At 42.1% G+C, this 5,854-nt stretch overlaps 1 long non-coding RNA gene across 1 annotated transcript; it reads right to left on the bottom strand.

Annotated features, from left to right (window-relative positions):
* Positions 1-1,915: 1,915 nt before the first annotated feature.
* Positions 1,916-5,387, bottom strand: LOC122128639. Its single transcript, XR_006151526.1, has 3 exons — positions 4,133-5,387; positions 3,836-4,000; positions 1,916-3,730 (listed from the first exon to the last, which is right to left on the bottom strand). It is a non-coding gene; the product is annotated as an uncharacterized LOC122128639 (long non-coding RNA).
* Positions 5,388-5,854: the final 467 nt, after the last annotated feature.

Raw genomic sequence — 5,854 nt, 5'->3', positions numbered from 1 at the left:
ACTCAAACACTAACTTGGAGGTCGCTTCTCTTCTGATGCCTGTGAATTTTGCTCCAGAGATTTGTTGAAGGTCCGTGTGAAGACGGGGGCCAGCTGATCAGCGCAGGCTTTCAGACAGGAGGGTGACACACCGCCTAGGCCTGATGCTTTCCTTGTCTTCTGTCTCTGAAAGAGCTGGCACACATCCTCTTCACAGACCGTCAGTGCCGGTGGGGAGTCAAGGGGGAGGTGATAACAGGGGGTGCAGATGATTGTGTGTGGTCTGAGTTGGAGCGGGTGAGGGGTGTGAATGTGGGGTGGTCAAACCTGCAGTAAAACACATTCAGATCGTCAGCCAGTTGAGGGTTCTCCATGGAGTGGGGAGAGGTTTTCCTATGGTTGGTGATATCCTGCAGGCCTCTCCACACTGACGCAGGGTCATTTCAGCTTTTCAGAGTAGCTTCTCTTTGCTACTCTGAGCTCCAATGTGTTTCTGGCCTGGCTGTACAGGATCCTGTCCCCACTCACCAAGGCCTCCGTGAACCACGGTTTATTGTTTTTAAAGATGCAGTACGTTTTGGTGGGTACACACATGTCTTCACAAAACACTGTCGGTTCACTGGTGAGTTACAGACAAACGGCACACCGTTTTACCATTTGCTTTAAAAGCTTTTTTTTTCTTTGTTCATTTATACTTCTTCATACATTTTGAGCAATACTTTCTTTCCAGTGCGTAACATAAGCTTTTAATTGACCAAGTCATTTTTCACTTTGAGAGCCTTGACATCTGCTATCAAGCTTAATTTGCCATGAGCTTCTTCTGTCTAGCTGCTTTAATTTTAAATAATTTAAATAATTGCTAACATTTTATGTCATTTAAACAAAAGATTATGGTGGTCAGGGAACGGACCAGACGTAGCACACAACCAGCGGGATGTCAACTCAAATCCACCATTGGACCGATATATGCTTGCTATCTGGGGTGTGATTGCTGATGGTTGACGAGGAACAGGTTTTATGCAAAGAGAGAATTCATTTCAGAGGCACTCTGGCCATTGGTTTGTGATGATAAAAAGCTAACAGTTCCAACCTGTCCCCTGAAAAGTGCACTTCCTTCCATCAAAATAGGCATTTTACGCCATGAGATAGAAAAGAGGCCATATTGGGTAGAATACATTCTCATACAACTTACAACTACAACTTAGAACATGAATCCAAAGGGTATAGATCATTTGAGGCCCTTATCAACGGTACATGGCACAGTCAGTAGAAATACAGGAGGGAAAGGCAACTGCAAGAACTAGTTAAAACAATCTGCAGGTGAGTGTCTCCACTCATACAGGGCCTTGGATCCAGTGACAATCAATCCTGCTCTCTGGTGGTCAAGATAAAGCAAATGTGACACTCTGAGTGTCACTCAGACCACTTCAATACATAGATAGCAGTAACTCATTAAACCCATTGATTAAAACACCATGTGTGTTAGTTAGACCAGGTCTTGGATGTGTAATTTGATTCATTCAAGGCCGATAGAACTGCTAAACAATACATTGCCATGTGGTCTGTACAAGATATATTGTAGTGATCAAGAAGTCATCATTTTTATTTTGTGATGTTTCTGGATTATGGTGAATCAGACCTACCTACCACCCCATTTCCAACTTGGCCGTCTAATGTGCTGTTGAGGCTGAATAATAAATAAGAAAAAATTGGTTTTGTTTCTCTTCATATTTATGGAGCATGTAACTCCTGACACAGCAGCTATAAAGTAACTAATTCTGCTGCAGCAGTCATTAGCCAGAGCTAGCCATGGCACTTTCAACTGATTAGGTGGCTAGGACAAAAAGGTCACAGATGAAATGAGACAATCCAATGCAAATGTACTCATGCCTTTACCAATGACCAACACTGTTGGACAAAGTAAGACATCTCCTGGTGAAAACTGACCGATTTATTGACATTTATTAAATTAATATGACATACATATACAATAACATAACCTAATATGATCAAAGGGGACTTATATTCATTGGCTCACCAGAGAACACCTGAAGACCTGGAACCATACACTATTTGAATACCTGGAAATTGTTGACACAATACAAACAAGACTGTGGCTACATCACATGAAAGCTCAACTGTAATTACCACGGTTGGCTTGTCTTCTGAGAGCCTCCCTCCTCTGGGACCTCCATCTCTCTCCCTGTTATCCAGGCAGAGCTGCCCCACAGAGAGCATGCTCCACAGACTGATCATGCACCAGTGCTCTGGGAGGGGGGGCCAACCCTCGAGATTTACACTCTCTGCAAGGGAGACACTCTCCATGGCAACACATCCCAGTAGCACAACCTGCAGCCATAGAGGACTGCTCTTCGACTCTTCGTTTGTCTATTCCGAGCAACATGCTGCAAAATAGCGGCAAACATATACACACACAAACACTGGCAACCATTCCCGAACGCAACACTGGCAAGTTGAACAGTGAAAAATTATATTGCAATGACATGGTGCAAAATGTTTTGTTCATTTGTACTACTGCCCTTACCACCAACCTCTAACCTTACCAGACAAGCAATTGTGGTGATTTACGATGAAGACACAAGCACACGCAAACCAATTTAAAACGTATTGACTTTATTTAAATCTCACTCTCAACACATAGGAGAAAAAAATGTTTCATGAAATTAGCATTTGCAAATCAGTTCAGTTGAACCTTCCTTTTTCTTGAAATGAACATACAGAGAACATGACATTTTAATTCACCATTGGAGGTTTACCTCATTTAAAGAAAATGTAATTGGTCCCTATAACTTTCATTAAGCAGCAATTCTACACTTGGGACGTGGAAAATAAAATAATCATTGCATATATTATTTCAATAAGGCAACAATTTGCAAATTGAATAAATATTGCATTACATATATTTTAGATTCATATATATATTACATTCTCTCTGCCTATGAACATTTACACCCCTGTAAGGTCCAGTCATGATGGATGAAAGAATCCAGATGAATCGTGACATGAAAAGCCTACTGTTCCACAACACATCCAAGTCTAATTTAGCTATGGGGATCATCTATGTTCTATGTTCTATGTTCTAAGTAATGTATATACAATCAGAAATAGAGCCTAGGCAGGTAGCTGGGATCTCCTGGTTCCTTTGACAGTGGCTAAATGTTTTCAAGGTTTTAGCAGCATTTAACAGGATAAAATGTGCATGCTACATTTACTAATCTGACATCTGACATTACATTGTTGCTCTGCAGTCCTGTTTGACGTGTGCATTTTTGATACAGGACCTGTTTGTTGGAGATGAGGACAACATTGTCTAACATTTAGCCAGATGGAAAAAATCAGGCTTTACCTGTCAGATGTAACATTTTAGATTCAACTGTATTTTATATTATTACTTACTCTCTGTCAGTGCCTGTTGTACTCAAATATGTCTGTGTGTGTCTGTGTGTGTGTGTGTGTGTGTGTGTGTGTGTGTGTGTGTGTGTGTGTGTGTGTGTGTGTGTGTGTGTGTGTGTGTGCACGTGTGCACACGTTTGGGTGGGAGAGACAAAGGTTTACCTTTACAGACGGACAGCCAGGCAGTGGGCAAGGCAGTATCTGAGCGGGCAGAGAGGCTGGTACACACAGACACACCTGGTGCTTGCCCAGCCCATTAGCAGGTTGAAGGATGCCCACAGAAAGAGCCCTAGGCTCAAACTCCCTGGTGCCACTATGGGCATGCCAGTGGCATTGCCTAAAATCAAGCAAAATGTTAAGTTTCAGTGGGCTCTATTTGGGATTGTTCAATAGAGCTTCATACAATAATTCATACACAAACTGTACGGACTGCATAAATTACCATCTCCACTGCCAAATTTCTTAACCGGAACGAAGTGACTTCCATAGAAGATTACGGTCACCGCGGACGAGAAGAGATCGTAGGTTACATCTGTGTCATTTGAGGTGGGAGAATCCCGCGAAGCCCCAAAAGGGTGCTGCCCTTCCGGATTCTGCCTCGTATGATCTTGATCACATCACAGATTATTTATTACACGTATTAGCAGAGACATCACATATGAACCTTTACATTGGACAGTTTGTTATCCGACCATTGCTGGTGTATGATTGTTAGTTCTTAGACGAAGAGTTTACCTACCTCCACCAGGGTGATGGACAGCATCGATTTCAGACGCGCAGACAGCAGTTAGTATCACTAGGACAAAGAAACATGGAGCCATCCCCATCCACGGTGGTTTCAGATGTCTTGAATACATCCAATTTGTAAAGTGCATAATCTGGATCTGACACCTACATAGCAAAACGATTGACGCAGGATCACAAAGGTTGGACAACTGGGATTTAAGGGAAGACAAACATCAGCATCTTAGAACGAAGACAGTAGTGCCACCGAAAGGCTTGGAGGTTAAAAGAGGTGTGCACATCTTAAATGTTCATGTACTTCTGCGGGCATAGTTATATTAATGAAGGTTGTCTGCCACCCAAAAGCTCTTGTAGTTTACAGACTAGGCTACTATACTTTATGTGTTTCTCTATACCTACTGGATGTTTTAATATTCCCACGAGACGTGAAATTTAGGAGTTCCCTATAAAGTGTATTTGTCCTAAACTGCTACACATCGGAGCCCCAGTAATACTCATGAATTTGTTCAGAATCGTCATACATGGACTTACTACTGCTACTGCACCTACTATTTGTATGTCAGTAACAGCAGTGGATATCAAAAAAGTTTAAAGTACAAAGCTTTTTGTTAAACACACTCCAGAGCGACCTACACTCCGTGTTCATCTTAGGGCAAGGCTTCTCTCCGCATTGAACTGTCTCTTTGGTTAGCTTTATTAATAAAAAAAATAAAAAAAAAAAAAAAAACCCGGCACGTGCCAAATGCAGTTGCAGCGGTGCAGAGTCTGCTGCATTGCGGAGCCATTCCTAAGAGCGGGCTGGGTTGCATAATTGCGAGGCTGCCGATGCTCAGCTCGGGGAAATGCGGCGGACACTAAGGAACGTTCACTCACTCACTCACTCACTCGATAGTCCACTATAGTGAATTAGCCATTTTCTACTGCTGTTCGAATTTTCAAATGTACATTTATTCCCTAAGTGCACTGTAAAATTACGATACGCACCGCAATTGTAGCTACTGTACAGTTCACTACAACAGAGCCGTCTTTCTTTAGTAGTATTTAGTATTCAGTGCAAGGTGAACGAACTGAAGAATACCAGATGCTCTTTAGTGACATGTAAGTCATTGGTTGGAGATGCCTAGCCTGAATCTTTAAAATTAAACAATATGTCCGAGAACGTTTAGAATACAGTCCACCACAAATGGTTACGGTTTAATTTTACTTTTTATCACAGCATAGTGTTAATCTTTTTTCATAAACAGTAGTCTAGGCCTAAATGAAATCAAGAAAACAATCTGAATGAATGATGAAAAGAAAGCCACATTAAACCTTTGAATAACTTTTTAAAATCACATCAGTTGTCCTGTAGTGGACTTGTATTCATTATACCTGAAGGAAAGCTGTTCTATTGCCATGTTAGCGTTACCATGCTGCTAAATTACTGAATGTTTTGGAATGTGTGTCCTAAATCTCCCCGTCTGATTCCTTAGCCCACCTAGTCGACTCAAAAGATTTTTCTATACAGTGAGTGAAGGGACCTACGCTCACTGTTGCTGCCTGGCCGCACACGCCAAAATGTGACGTTATTTCCGCTGGCGCGTGCTGTCTTTTGGTGTTGTTTCTACTGGTCGCGCACCTCCCAATTTGTGTAACTTGGTGCGGGCGGTGCCCGTGTGTACAGGCATCCCAATGATCTATCTATGCGGATTATAGGGATTCTCAGATGGCACAGAAC

This window comes from Clupea harengus, chromosome 22 (assembly GCF_900700415.2).
Source record: "Clupea harengus chromosome 22, Ch_v2.0.2, whole genome shotgun sequence".
Classification (NCBI taxonomy): Eukaryota; Metazoa; Chordata; class Actinopteri; order Clupeiformes; family Clupeidae; genus Clupea; species Clupea harengus.
The sequence above is the reverse complement of the archived record's forward strand: the minus strand, read 5'-3'. Positions and strand labels throughout refer to the sequence as shown.